The 15,627-nt window shown below is 34.5% G+C and overlaps 1 protein-coding gene across 7 annotated transcripts in view; it reads left to right on the forward strand.

Moving 5' to 3' along the window:
- LOC132698811 (potassium voltage-gated channel protein Shab) overlaps window positions 1-15,627 on the forward strand; it is a 130,663-nt gene that overhangs the window by 35,370 nt on the left and 79,666 nt on the right. Inside the window, exons 1-2 of one of the 7 annotated variants that reach the window (XM_060665119.1) lie at window positions 13,956-14,066; window positions 14,278-14,489. The exons of 1 other annotated variant lie outside the window; for it this stretch is intronic. The gene's annotated coding sequence lies outside the window, so the exon portion shown is untranslated. Of the gene's footprint in view, window positions 1-4,838; window positions 4,879-13,924; window positions 14,067-14,168; window positions 14,490-15,627 lie in introns of those variants that run through there. 5 more of the 7 variants (XM_060665117.1, XM_060665122.1, XM_060665123.1 and 2 more) reach the window with 5 other exon arrangements.

The raw sequence follows: 15,627 nt of genomic DNA on the forward strand, positions 1-15,627 counted from the left end.
CCCAGGGCCGCTCGAAGCAAAACACCCATGTCAAACAATAATTTGGATACCTGCCATAGCGGTAGTTTCTTCTTCTAGGTAAAATCAATGGTTTAATAAAAATAAACAAACTCTTAATACAAATAAAACGAACATAATAATTTTTAAAACAAAAAATCAAAATTGGAAAATATAACTAAGCTTGAGAGTTCATTCGGTGTTTCGGAAAGTGTCATGATTTTGAAGGAAATTTGGACTAAGTAAACTAAATTCTTGGAGTTCTTGCCAAGTATTTAGATAATAAAACATTAAAAACACTTTCTTTTGCAAACTTCGAGTCTGTACTTAAATATGGAATAATATTCTGTGAACTTCACAATAGAACACAAAATATGTTTATATCACAGAAAAGAAGAATTATATGGAAAAATTGACGTTTAATGTTTTTAGTAGTCGAACAAAGAAAACAGACAGATTTAACTTTCCGATAAAATGCCTTCAAATCACAGCACTGGGACTCGAATTATATGGGTGGTAAACTCTGCAATAAGTTACCAGTGCATAAACGGATTGAGGGTCAAAGTTTGTTCAGGATGAACATTGAACGGCAATTAGGGACCATATTATCTTCTGTTGTCGTAATTTCAATTTGTTATAATATGTAACATATTTACACTAAATTTTTGAATGGTTGATTGAACTCGTATTCGAAACGAATCAAAAAACCATTTCTTGTAAGTGAACTATGACCTAGGTACCAGGAATGGCAAGGACTTTGATCGAAGACAAGTGTGGAATTTTCAGAACTGACATTGTCACCAAAAAGGAAGATGGGTAAAAGTTGGAATTGCAATTGGTTTATCAACACAATTTTTATGTGGTGCCAGCAGAAAAATAATACGTGACAATAACCAGACTATAAAAAGTATATTTCTTCTTTCAGCCTGAAAAAGTGCCATTTTAGCGCCCAGTCCTTTGCAGGTCAATTTCAATTACTAATAAAAACACCGGTTTTACTCCCGTTCAGGCAAAACGAATTTTAATTCATTTTTTTACCCTTTCCGCCGTCGCTATTTTCTGCGATATTAAAGGCAAATACGGACACGCCCAGCGTCCGACGCTAAATATAGTCGAAAACACGCCGAAATAAATTCGATTGAAAACACGAAAGCCCGGCCTTTTGTGTGTGTGTGCACGTTTTTTTTTTCCATCTCTGATCTTTCGTGTTCCATTTTCCACCCCGTTGGCCGTTACAAAGAAATGTCCGACGTGGGCTGGCGAAAGCATGTTGCACGTGAATGGCGACCAGATTTAATTTAAATCGATTTTATTTAATTTCCTTTCCATATCTGGCGGATATTAATGCTTTTTTAAATAGCCTAGGTGGTGGCGAATTGACAGCTAAGTCGGAACTGCCGGTTTTATGTCGCCATTCGATAATACGAATTCGTTCTAACACGGGCCGTCGCGGTGTTTCCATTGACTATGTATGTGTTTTGTATAAGAAAGTGCTAAACCACAGCATACAACATATATTTTTTTCTGTAATACATAATTCATAATACAAATAATACAACAAATAAAATAACACAAAAAAAACTTAAAATTTTATCTTTTATGTCTCTGTGATAGTCTTTGGAGGTCCAATATTTTCTCCAAAGGAATATTAATACCTTTACTTCTTCATATTAGTCATACTTTAGCAGAGAAAAAAATTGTGTATGTTTTTTACATTAATACTGGATTAAAAACTGATTCGGATGCCAGTTTTAAGTTGCTAATACTTATGCAAATATTGTGGTTACCTTTTTCGGAAATCGTATCTAAAGTCCTTCTTAAAATTTTAGGTTAAATTTAGCGAAACTTCAGGCGATATGACCGGGGCGAAACTAGGGTTAACTAAAGCCATACTTCCATAATAACGGGATAAAGACAATATTGGTACTTATCGAAACTTTCAAATCAAACTGCAATCGATTTTTATTGCCAGCACAGGTCCGCTTTTGTTTGGTTTTGGTAGACTTTCTGAAAACTTTCTGGGCAATTAAATTTATGACATTTTGTGATCCATGCCTGGTCATAAATTATTTATTTATCGATTTATTTATTTAATAAGGTTAACCCGCAGACACAGTTGTCCAATTACGGGTTGACACAATTTACAAAAATGTCTTTACCCCAACAGGAGTAATAAATTATTGAAAATTATTCAAAAATTGTATTCTACAACCCTTTTAGTTGTGAATGAGGTCGCGCTTTGGATATGATAAAATGTCTGCTTTTCGAGATTTGAACTTAAAGATAAAAATCCGGTTACAAGTTCATATTTGAAAAGTTATAAAAGAGATATTTATACAAGGACTTCGAATCTAATTTGGGCTTGTAAGCCTTTGTTATTTCTTATTTTGTGTTTTTGTGGAAGTCTTTAAATTGTGTAGTTTTTATTAACCAGATTGCCATGGAAACACGTTAGACGTCATTGTTTTTAGAAGTGTAGTAGTAGTGGGAGTGTTTTTTGAAATAACTAATGACGTTTGTATCATTTTAATTTCTCAAAAATACTTTCTTTACTTTCTTGACCAAAACGAATCATTAGTCACGGCGCGCTGAGGATTCGTAGTCAACGTGGCAACTGAATTTTTGATGTTTTAGTAAAAAGAAACTAATTTTAATTTAGTTTTGGTGTAAAATTTTCTTACGCAATTCCACTGGAGGTTAAATGAAGTCCCTGAATTTTTCGATTTTTTGAATTCGAATTCGAAAAAAAAAATCCGCCAATAATGTAATCTCCTGTGCGGTATTGTGAGTGAAGATTGATGAAGAAGGTGGCATTTAAATTAAGAAGTCTCGTATTTTAGCTGTACTACTTAATTCTGTGTATTAATAGTACAAAGCAAATTCTCGAAATTCTCGCTATCAAAAAAATATTTTTTTGACATCCTTTAAAGCTGTAAGTTCCAATTTGGTTCAGCAATTCGCTCTGGGTCCTGTATATATATATATATATATATATATATATATATATATATATATATATATATATATATATATATATATATATATATATATATATATATATATATATATATATATATATATATATATATATATATATATATGATGACACTATATTCCGGGATATCATCCGTTCGCTCGTTGAACTCCGACTGGAATCCTGCAAATCCTGCATCCGACTGGAATCCTGCAGACGTTTCGCCAAAATCTCACTTGGCATCTTCAATGCTCGCGCTCCGAAAACACTTTGAACACTGGATAAATGCAGAGCGTCGTCTCTCGTATTGAGGTGTCCGGACTTTTCTATTTCGATGGCCTCTCGTATAATCCTAGTCCTAAAATCAGGAATATTAGCTATTTGTTTGCAAGTGCCGAAATCAATTTTATGGCCTGTCTGATGTTGGTGCTGAAACAAAGCAGACGTTGTTTGTTTGTTTCTTATGGCTAAACGATGTTCCTCGAGCCTGGCTGAAATCCTTCTGTTGGTCTGTCCCACATACGTCAGGCTGCACGATCCGCATGCTACGCTGTATACTCCTTGGTTTTCCAGAGTAATTTTTTGTTTTGGGTTTCCGTAATATTCGGCCGATTTTGTCAGTAACCCCCTTGATGTATGGCAGGACAGCGATCGATCTTCGTTGGGTCTCGTCCTGCACTCTCTGCTGCGGCTGTTGTTGTTTACTGATTGCCTTGCTGATGGTGCACCTTTGGTATCCGTTTTGTCGAAGACAGGTACTAATTTTCTTCAGTTCTTTATCTCTGTTCCTCTCGTTTGTGAGCCTGAAGGACCGAGCAATTAATGTATTTGCCACTGCCTGTATCTGTGATGGGTGGTGATGAGATTTAGCGTTCAGATATCTATTAGTGTGTGTTGGTTTTCTATAGACAGTGTGTTCCAAGTGTCCAGCTTCGGTCCTTGTGATGTGCACATCTAAAAAGGGCAGACTGTTATCCTCTTCAAGTTCTATTTGAATCCTTGGGTGAATGAAATTCAGATGATCTAGGAATTTCAAAAGCTCCTCCTTGCCAAAAGGCCATACAACAAATACGTCATCAACGTATCTTGTCCATAGTTTTGGCTTCAGATTTGCCTTCTCTATTGCTTTCTTTTCGAAGTAAATCATGAAGAGGTTGGCAATCACAGGTGAGAGAGATGATCCCATTGCTGCTCCATCTATTTGTCGGTAAATTTTCCCGTTGTACATAAAGTAAGCGTTTTTCAGGCAATGTCTTGACAGATCCATTATGTATGGCGGAAGATCTTCGTTTTTTTCTATAAGCAAGAGTGCCTCTTCTACTGGAATACTCGGGTAGAGGGATTTGACATCGAAACTTGCCATAATGTCGTCCTTGTCCATCCTGAGAGAACCTAAAATCTGAGTGAAATGTTCTGAGTTTTTAACATAGGAATCTGCCTTTTCCACTATAGGCCGAAGTGCACTGGCCAGATGTTTTTCCAGTTTGCATAAAGGTGAGTTAAAGGCGCTTACGATTGGACGCAGGGGAACCCCGTCCTTATGAATCTTTGGGAGCCCGTAGAATTTTGGGCAACGACTCGATTTTTCCCTCGGAATGAGTTTCTAATATATATATATATATATATATATATATATATATATATATATATATATATATATATATATATATATATATATATATATATATATATATATATATATATATATATATATATATATATATATATATATATATATATATATATATATATATACGTTATACTTTTACAACAATACTAAAAAACGTGAAATATTAGAAGAAAATTAATAATGTTATGTAATGCAATGTTTGTTTTTTGTTATCAATTTATTATAATTTTTTTTCAGGGTGTCTTCTGGATTATGGTACGCGACGTACTAATATGAGGTAAGATTTTGTTCTGCTGCATCTACTTAAACCGCCTCCCATTCGGATGTCAGTTCGCATTGTTTGTTTAAGAATTTCCTTTGCAGCGTCACAGAGCTCAGAAGTGTAAGATTTCTGAGTGTGTCGTATTTACAATTGCAAAACATCCGAAGAGAAGAAAGCAATCCAATTATAGGCATGCCTCGCGATAAAATCAATAATAGCGGAAAAGAAACCGGAAGGAAACCAAACACGGAAAGACATTTACGAAACGACGTTCTACCGGAAATAAAACGCGTTCATTGAGATTCTGTTGTCGAACTTATTAAAGAGACTAAAAGGTGCAGATTATTTTAACTATTTATACGCACGAAGCACTAGATCCAAACTGCTTGACACTCGAAACAGGTAAACAAAATTTGTGGACTGTTTCCAAAACTACATATCTGTAAAATCTAAAAAATAATTTTACAGGAGTTTAGGCATATGAAAGGTTATAATTTCTATAGACCTTAACAACGCATTTCTTGCATTTTGTATTTTTGTTTATATAAGGTTTTGGACACTACATTTCAGAAAAGAATCAACTAAACCAAAAGCAGATTACACCAAAGAAGTTGCTTAATTTTTGATTAGATATAACTAAGACACTTCTTTGCTGATGTTGGATTTTCAGCCAGTGATGCAAAGCCTTAACCTTTTACTTTTTGGCGAAGAATTTGAAGAAGCTGGGGAGTCCAGTAAAGTTTTTTATGATGTTGGGTCTAGATCGACACATTAGGCAGGGTTTGCTATAGAAATATGATAATTTAATAATTTAATGTCATTCCGTTTTTATTTTAAAATTAGAACTTAGGAAGACCAAGTACCGTCCATCAAAAATGGTTGAAACTAGCAGTTTATATTTTTAATATTTTTATTAGAAATTACTGCTTAAAAGCTGTTATAACTGTAATGATTTATTTTATTTATTTATTACCTAGAAATTTTTTGTCGCATTTTTGTCATTTAGAGGCATTGAGTAAAAGAGAAAACAGTTTCTCTTATTTTTTAATATTCTATATTTCTTGTCCTAAATAATCTAGTAGTTATTTCTTGATGCTATATTTTCCAAATATGTCGAAGTTGAAATTTTAAAATTTTAAATTTAAAAATGTTTGAAATTAATTAAACTTGATTATTCTACTATATTCTCCTTCACATAATGTTTCTTTTTCCAATATTGAGATTCATCGGGTGGTTGTATGAGCCACGCGGTGTTTTGATTTCTAAAAATATAATCGCCTAATTTTTTTCGTAATTTGGTGTTGAAAAACAAAGCTCCGAATTTAAATTGTAAATGCACCATTTTATTTCTGTAAAAAAAATGTAAACGTTTTTGTCTACTCCCGTCTGTAAAATACTTAATTACAGACCGATCTAGCGTGCGGAAAGCGTCAGTTTACAACATCAGTTTGGTTTCCCACGGATCGGAGCCACTTCGGATATTTCCGGGATATTACCGCACAGTGAATTTATTCGTGTTGTTTTGCGCAAATGTACCCCCAAAAACTAACGGTCGTAGAAAAAGTGTAGTATGGAACACGTTTGGTAAACTTTTTATGTCACTCTTTTTTATTAAACACTCGTTCCGCTCGTGTCTAATAAACTCGTGAGTCAAATGCCGTTTACCGCACTTGTTGCATAATATACTATTACAAAATCAGAAAACCTTTCTTATTAAGACATAAATGGGAAATTTTAAAAATAGCCAATTTTTTAATTTTCCCTCGTAGCTTAGAAACTACAGGTGTTATTCATAATCTAGAATGTATAAAAAAGTAGGACAGCAATGTTAAAACGGTATCTTTATTATTAACGGAGTTTTCCATAAGAACACGTTGAAACTAGGCCACCCTGTATAGTAATTTGTATAAATTATTAACGGAATTTGATGAAAATACTAAAGCCGAAAAAAATTTCCGCTATATATTTTTCTTTCTTCTTACTGGGATAGGATATAGAAAACGAGAACAAAGCAACGAAGAACTCGCAATTTAATTTGATTATAGTCCCGATATAAAATCAAAAATTCTAAAAATATAATCGGTTTCCGGAAGATATTTAAGGGTGACCTTGCATAACATTTGGCTCAGATAAGACGGTGCCACGTGCAAAGTTCGCGTGACTTTCTCGATTAAGGGTGTTAAAATCGCGGAATAATTGCCAATTGGGCTATTTCTAACACATTTTCAGTTTTAATTAAGTTATTGTCGGTCTCACTCAAAGTTTTTGGTTGTTAATTGTCAAGATAGTGCATATACTCTCGTATGTAGCTGTATACAGGTGTGGCTGTTAATAGAATTTAAACTTTAATAATATAAACCCTTTTAAAATTAGTGCCGAATTAAAAAAATACTTCTTCTTTCATAAATTTATACAGAAAAAGGGCTTTTAAGTTTTCTGTGTTCCTTTTTACCATTTTATTTCTAATTAAAAGCAATGCACTCCCAAACTAAGTAAAGGAATAATTATGTTACATATGGCAAACTAAATTAAATTTGAATGGTTTAATTTTTATATGTCAAATCAGTTTTATAATTAGAATTGGTGAAATGAAATCAAAACCAGCCACAACAACCACAATGAACGAGGTTAGACTTTGCAGAGCAACCCATGTAAACAAATGACCATCAGCCATTGGCTATCCCCTGGTTAACAACCTCTCAGATGTACACCGTATTAATAATAAAAATAATAAATATATTAATAAGAATATTGAGTAAGATCTTCGTAGATCTACGCTTTTCCAAAATAATTATTGCAAATAATATTAAACAAAAAAAAAGGTAACATACAAATAGAAATGTCGTAATATATCTGACAAAAAGAAGCAGAAGGATTGTTATGTAGAATACAACTAACTAGATCTTTAATATGCAAATATAAATGCATTGTGAACATAATGCTTTAAGCTGTTTTGAAAGTCCAGAATGCAGCCGAACTGTAGCTGAAAGATCTTCCATATAAAGAAGCTCTATGCTGAGCAATTAAAAACAAATCAATGGTGAAAATTCAGCTATCCATAATCAACAAATTTACCGATTACTGATAACACTTACGTAAACAACGAAATCTGTTACATGAATTTTAAATTATTTGTAAGCTAGTTCTCTTTATTTGTCTTAAAGAATAGACCCAATTTTTTTGTTGTTTGTTCTTATTATTTCTACTCAGATTGGGATTCTAAATTGTGGTAGAGGTGGTCGTCTTGTTGGAAATAATAGCAACGACATTATATGTTTAAAAAAATCTTAAATTTGTTTATAGTAATAAATGTGTGTTTTTTTTCGATGTATAGAACTTTAAGTTGGCATTACTGTTCAAGATGGCGACCGATTTAACAGCTGTCAAGTGGTTTATTCTCAGTTTGGTTTGGCAATTCATCACGAATAGACTCACGCCTGAACAACACTTGCGAATAGTGCAATTTTATTTCGAAAATAATGGTTCTGTGCGAAATACGTATCGCGCACTACGTCCATTTTATCGTCGACAAAATCGTCAATCAGAGCAGTTAATTCGATTAACCATGGAACGTTTTCGCACCACGTTTACTCTTATTGATAACTCGCATCCCCAGAGATGCCGTACGGTGCGTAGAGAAGAAGCTATTCCTGCTGTAGAGCGTAGCATTGAGAAAGACCCGAATGAGTCCATCCGCCATCGAGCACATGAATTGGATCTGTGTCCATCCACTTTATGGAAGATTTTGCGGAAGGATCTTGGTTTACGTGCTTACAAAATCCAACTCGTGCAAGAATTGAAGCCAAACGATCATCAAGTAAGGCGTAGATTCGTTGAATGGGCCCAAAATGAGATTGCCGTTGTTCCCGATTTTCATAAGCGACTTTTGTTTAGCGATGAAGCGGCTACGTCAACAAACAAAACTGCCGCATTTGGAGCGAAGCTAACCCTCAAGTGTATGTCGAAACACCGTTACATCCAGAAAAACTGACTGTTTGGTGCGCTTTATGGGCTGGTGGAATCATTGGTCCATACTTGTTCAAAAACGATGATGGCCAGAACGTTACAGCCAATGGTGATTGGTATAGAGCTATGATTACTAACTCTTTCATTCCTGAATTGAATAACCATGATGTCCAGGAGATGTGGTTTCAACAAGACGGCGCAACATGTCACACAGCTCGTGCCACAATCGATTTATTGAAAGACACGTTTGGTGACCGCCTAATTTCACGTTTTGGACCTGTGAATTGGCCTCCAAGATCTTGCGATTTAACACCGCTAGACTACTTTCTGTGGGGCTATATAGAGTCATTGGTCTATGCGGATAAGCCACAAACGCTTGACCATTTGGAAGACAACATTCGCCGTGTTATTGCCGATATACGGCCACAAATGTTGGAAAAAGTCATCGAAAATTGGACTTCCAGATTGGACTACATCCGCGCCAGCCGTAGCTGTGGTATGCCAGAAAGCATATTTAAAATGTAATGCCACAAGATTATCTTTCGGATAAATAAAATTCATGTCAATCGTTGTTTTATTGCAACTTAAAGTTCCAGACCTAAATAAAATGTTCAATTTTAAAGTATGCAATGGATGAAATACGATTTTATTCAAAAATTTCATGGAGAATGCAATATACAGTCAAACCCGACCGACCGAATAGGCTTCGCTCGCGTTTTTCATCCAAGCACATGTATATTTCAATTTTTAATAAAACATACAATTTTATATTGCCTTCCTGCTCCCTGTTGCAGCAAATTTTAAAGTGAATGTATGTCTACGACATATGAAAAATGAATTTGTCCGAAAATACATTTTAATGATGTTTTAATATCTACCATAATAAATAATTTTCATTAAATTTAATCACATAATTAAGTAAACTTCACATCAACAATGACGTACTACTAAAATTTGCGTCAACTTCTCGCTAACTGCCAACTATTTCTATACAGGGTGTTAAAAAAGTACGCGGCCAAACTTTACGAAACGATTCCTTGCGTGATTTTAAAATCCCCATTCAATTTGGTGCATGAACTTGCTTTCGAATGAGCACGGTTTTCGCTTTAAATAATAAATAAATACAAAAAATTACCTACCAACAGGAAGACGTTTATTATTAAATAATATTAAATAACTGTAAACAAAAGATTTAACAAATAAAAAAAGCTAAAAAGGACCGTGTAGATGCTAATCGGAAATCATAAGTGTCGTCGCAAAACAAGTACGGGACATAAGAAACACATGGCCGTGAAAAAAGATTCACTAGATTATTACCAATTATACTTATTTCTTTGCATTGACACTAGTCATAGTATTACACGCGCCAACTTTCAACTTTACATAAAATACAAACAATACTCCGCCAGAAAAAAATAAATTAGAGCAACTGCTGGAAATGACCTCCCCCGACTTCGATACTTGCGTTTGTACGCCTTATTGGGGACTGGCGAACCCTTTCTAAAATACCAGCGGTGTTCTTAATAACTGCACAAGAGTCTTCTATCCGATTTCTTAGATCTTCCTCACTTTGGACTGGTGTTGTGTTCACTAATGTTTTTAAGTGTCCCCAGAGAAAGAAATCCATTGGATTTAAATCAGGTTACCTGGGTGGCCAAACATGTGGTCCAGTGCGGTGGAGCTCCCTCATGCATAAACCACGTAGAACATCTTTGCTCTAGCGGGACATCTTCCAAAAGTTTAGGTTCATAAGTTCAGCTCAATAAATTGTCTGTACTGGTCACCAGTAAGTCTGCCAGGTAGAAAGTGAGGCCCGATAAGGAAACCCCCTATAAGTCCAATCCAAACATTTACCGAAAATTGCTCTCCAAAATGGTTTTCAGTTACGGCGTGAGGATTATTATCGGCCCACACACGGTTGTTATGGAAGTTTATTATTGAGTTACGGGAAAAACATACGTCGTCGGTAAACGTAGAAAGTGAGGCCCGATAAGGAAACCCCCTATAAGTCCAATCCAAACATTTACCGAAAATTGCTCTCCAAAATGGTTTTCAGTTACGGCGTGAGGATTATTATCGGCCCACACACGGTTGTTATGGAAGTTTATTATTGAGTTACGGGAAAAACATGCGTCGTCGGTAAACAACACTTGTGATAAAATCTTGCACTTACACAAAAAGATATTCAGCTTGAATAAAGCAATGTAAGGGGAAAGACTTACTTATTTGAATTTTGTACGTGGAATTGGCCACACTGCAGGTACGTAAACATTTTAGAAAAATTCAGCTTGGAGTATTATTAAAAATTAAAGAAAAAACTATTTTGTTCTCCAGAACTTCTAATTCTTTATATAATTGGCCCATTAAATTAGCCATGCACCCCATAAAATTTCGAATACCTACTATTCATTATTTTTAGCGGGCAATAAAACGCGAAATAAACGATAAAAAGAACTCTTGCACACAGAGTTTATTTTCTATTTCGTATTTCGTTTATGTTTCTCTTTATACGTAAAGCAATAAATACAGTTTTCCAGTGTGCAAGGGCCTTTCAGTTGATGAATATTTCGTTTCTATTCCCTGATATCAAATTTGTATATGCGTAGTCCCGCGAGTCGAAAGAATTGCAATTTTCTCTAAAAATAGGTTTGACATAAGTAGAAGTTCAAATCTACGCAGAATTCCTCAAGGAATGCGCAACGGATGGGTTGAGAATATATTTGTTGCCACTGTCCTCTGATGGACTGAAACGATGTGGAAGTAAATTAACTACGACGAATCGATTTTGTTCGACTTCGTGTTTGTAATAAATGTTACTTTTCCTATCGGCCTAGGTACGAATATGTGAACTAAAAGAATTAAATCAATTTTTAATCATTCGTTGAATATAAAATTTAATTCTATTGCAAGGTGTGACCGAACGTTAGGTCACATGCAAGAACAAGGCACAAAAATTATAATAATTATGTTTTTTACCTAAATTGTTTGTTAACAAGTTCCTTTCATTAGAATAGTATTTCGATTAAAATTTTGCTGCAGAAAACGATGAAAGAAAAACAAATATCTAGGAAATGGTAAATGCCAAAAAAAAAACAGTACTTTGACAAAACAGTGCATGTGTAAAAATTTGTAAATAAAAATAGCCAGTTTTGTACAGTATTAATAAAAGATTTTAAAAAGTCTTTTTTTTTTTTCGTTTACCGGACATTGTAATACTGAGTACAAATCTTCTGCATCCCTCCTGCGTTGGCTGTTGATGAATCGAACTTGCTGACGTTTCGCCAATCATCCTGTGGACTTCTTCAGAGTTTAACTGAAACTGGCTCGCTTCTGCTCTGTATCTGCTTATATACTGTTTGAGGGGGGCGGAGCTATAGGGTGGGGGACACGAACATTGATTGATTCTCATATTGGTGATCTGACCTGAGTGGCGGTTAAGATTATTTCAGTTTAGCTGTGACCGACGCAGGAGGAATCCAAAAGGTTTGTTAATCTTTTCTCCCTTCCTATTTTGGAAAACCTCACTTACATGAATACATGTACTGGATTGTGCTAATATATTTGTCTATAATAATCTATTCTATCTTGTATGCATCATATCTTAAGAAATTGCTGGTGCACACTAAGCCAAATCAGTTATTTCCTTTACTGGGAACTAACAATTTTCTTAATTAACTTTCTCATTTCATAAATACGTGAAATTGGGAACTGTTCTGTACTAAGCTGAAATATTTACTACCATTTGTTTGGTTTGTTTGCCATGTAAAATACCAAATTATACACCGTTATAGCGTGCGGGAAGCGTCACTTTCCCACGTCAGTTTCGTTTCCCACGGATCCGAGCCACTTCCGACATTTCCGGGATTTTACCGGAAGGGTTTGGGAGCAATCGGATCTTTTCGCAGATTTTAAATGTATTCGTGCGGTTTTGCGAAAATTTACCCAAAAACTAAAAGTCGTAGGAAAAGTATAGTATGCAACACGTTCGGTAAACTTTTTAAGTCATTCGTTTATTAAACAGTAGCTCCGCCGCGCTCCGCTCGCGTAATATCCATAATATACTCGCGTCAAATAAACTCGTGAGTTAAATGCCGTTTACCGCACTTGTTGCATAATATACTATGATTTTACTTATGCAAATTGTGTTGTGCTTTTTTGTTTTCTCCAAAAACCTCACCTTATATTTTCATAAACAAAGATACCGTGTATTATAAAAATTATACCCCAGTCATCAGGGCGTGCAAAGTGCTAAGGTTTGATTGTTTTTTTTTTCAAGGATGGAAAAAAAAACACTATTGTGCAACGTTGTCTAGCGTGTGTCGTTTTCACGTTTTTCATAGGGTTGGTAAATATCCGAGACAGAAAAGTGCGAACACCTTATATACTTTTAAATATAGGCATGCCATTTGAAAATCATATGCAGTGCACGATTTCCATTTCTAATTTAACCGAAAGCCACTGTAACTTTTAAATTTTAAATGACACACCCGGCATTTTTTACATTTTTGATTAAAAAGATTACTTTAGTGACAATTTGTTCCTAATTTTTTATTTAATTCGGTATTGTAAATTATGTCTAAGCGGCTATGACCTCAATAAAAAAATTTATAGAGATATTACAGTTATAAATGAAACTCTTTTATTTATCTATCACCAAGTAATCTCCAAAATAATGAACTAACGCCTACATTGAACTATCTTAGTTTGGCGTCACTATTTGAAAGCGTTTAAAGGTAGTAGAGGGTATAACTTTTTTGTGGAACCCGAAGTAGTTATCAAAACTATAAATATCATAAAATTCAAAATATCGTCAAAAGTGAATTTTTACTATAATTTTTTCTCGATATTTTATTTTATATATTCTTGACATGAGAGTTAACGTTCTGTCAGATCTACCCCTACTCTACTATTGCGATTCGGGTCCCCAAACAATTGTAAATATTCTAAACAGAGTTTGTATGAGGGCGGGCCCTCTGCACGTTACATAGCCGAATCGTTGCTATGTGTTGCTCTAGATCGAAGTCCTTTCGGCAGCTTTCGTACCGAGTTCGGCCCTTTACGCTGCGAGCTTTCGTGGAAACTTCAAATCGTTGTGGTTAGTGGTTCGTTTTCCATTCGGCCAGTAGTTTGGTTTTTCTTTTTCGCTGACACGTCAAAAACGGTATAATGTGCGTCGATGGGTGTAATTTCGATAAGTGCCGTTAGATCGGAAGAGGGTTCACAAAATGTCATTTAATGTAAACGTAAATTGGGAATGGGTGCCTGATACATTTTTCGGTCAAACCGTTATTTTTTTTATAAGCAACAACGGTGATTTTCCACACGCACACGTGCTTAATTCTCTTTGTTTTCAATTTGAAATTCGACAAAAACGTCATATTTTATAAAGTTTAACAAAGTGTCGCACGTCAAATTGAAACCAAAATTCGAATTGCTTCAATGATTTAGTTAAATGCTGGTATAAGTGTTACCTCGTACTCTAGTTTTTATTTTTTTGACGGAGCATTAATAAAAAATTTTAAAATATAAAATAAATAATAAAAATAAAATGAAAAACATGGTCAGTAAATATAAAAGTGTGAAAAAGTGGGACAAATACATATATTAACAATTCTAAAAACAGAGAGGACCTGCAGGAACAACCATAAAAATAATAACAGGTACGGAATAATTGAAATTAAATAAAATATGAAAATGTGTTGGCACCTCCTTGATTGAGATGTTTGGAACTGGCGACTCACTTACAACTTATTAAAACTATGACACTGATTTATCCGAGAAATAATTTACTCTTTTTCATAATCTTGATAGTTTTCTACTCGACAAGTATGGAATCTACACTCTTTTGAACTTCAATACTTAATGCCTTGTAAATTTCAGTCTGTACAGTAATAATAATAATTTTTATTATTAGCAATTATTAGTTCTTAGGCATATTGAGAAAAATCGAGCAACAACGGTTATTTTCAATATCTTCTTAAAATAATTAACAATAAAATGTTTATAGCACCAAGTTAGATGAAACGAACCGTATTCAATGTTAATCTGGAAAATACGTTCTCTTTATGGGTGCCTTACACAGGCGGATGAGCCTTAATACCCGTTATCTTAATCTCGTTGTAATATGAATGAGCTTTCGTCTAAAATGAATAAATTGTGGGATTTACTTCTTTGCAAAGATTTTCGCTGAACGTTAACAAAAAGTTCCATTTACCATTAACACTTCATAACCATTTTAACAGAAAATGATGCTAAGACTAGCAGATGTATAATGTTTTTTTTGTGTTAAATAGCATAAGGCATGTGCAAACAGTAATTCTATTAGACAGTCAATAAATAAAATGTATTAAAACAAAATATCTACATGAATTAAAAGTACTGTGGATAGTGACATTGTAAGAAGGTATTAATGAGTATTCCATTAGGTGACGAGGCGATATGATGAGAAAATGACAGTATGTTTTGTACCAGGCGAATATTTGGCCTTTTGACAGAATAGCAACACAACAAACAATTATGAAATTTTTCAAAAAAACTTCCACAGGCTACTGTAATGCTTTTTACAAAACTTCTGGATTCCTCCTGCGTCGCTTTTTGCTTAGTCGAAATTTTATTCTATAAAACTAAAATTCTTGCATGTAATCAGTTCTTCTACCGACGAAAAATCCGAGAGTCTATAGAAATCTATAAACAACCTTAACCGCGACTCAGGTCTCTACCTGTCATCAATTTGAGAATCAGTCATCCGAGACGGTGTTTATGCCCCTCATTTAGCTCCACCCACACACACAATGCGAG

The sequence above is a fragment of the Cylas formicarius genome, unplaced genomic scaffold (assembly GCF_029955315.1).
Source record: "Cylas formicarius isolate icCylForm1 unplaced genomic scaffold, icCylForm1.1 PGA_scaffold_2__14_contigs__length_35257938, whole genome shotgun sequence".
In the NCBI taxonomy this organism is placed as follows: domain Eukaryota; kingdom Metazoa; phylum Arthropoda; class Insecta; order Coleoptera; family Brentidae; genus Cylas; species Cylas formicarius.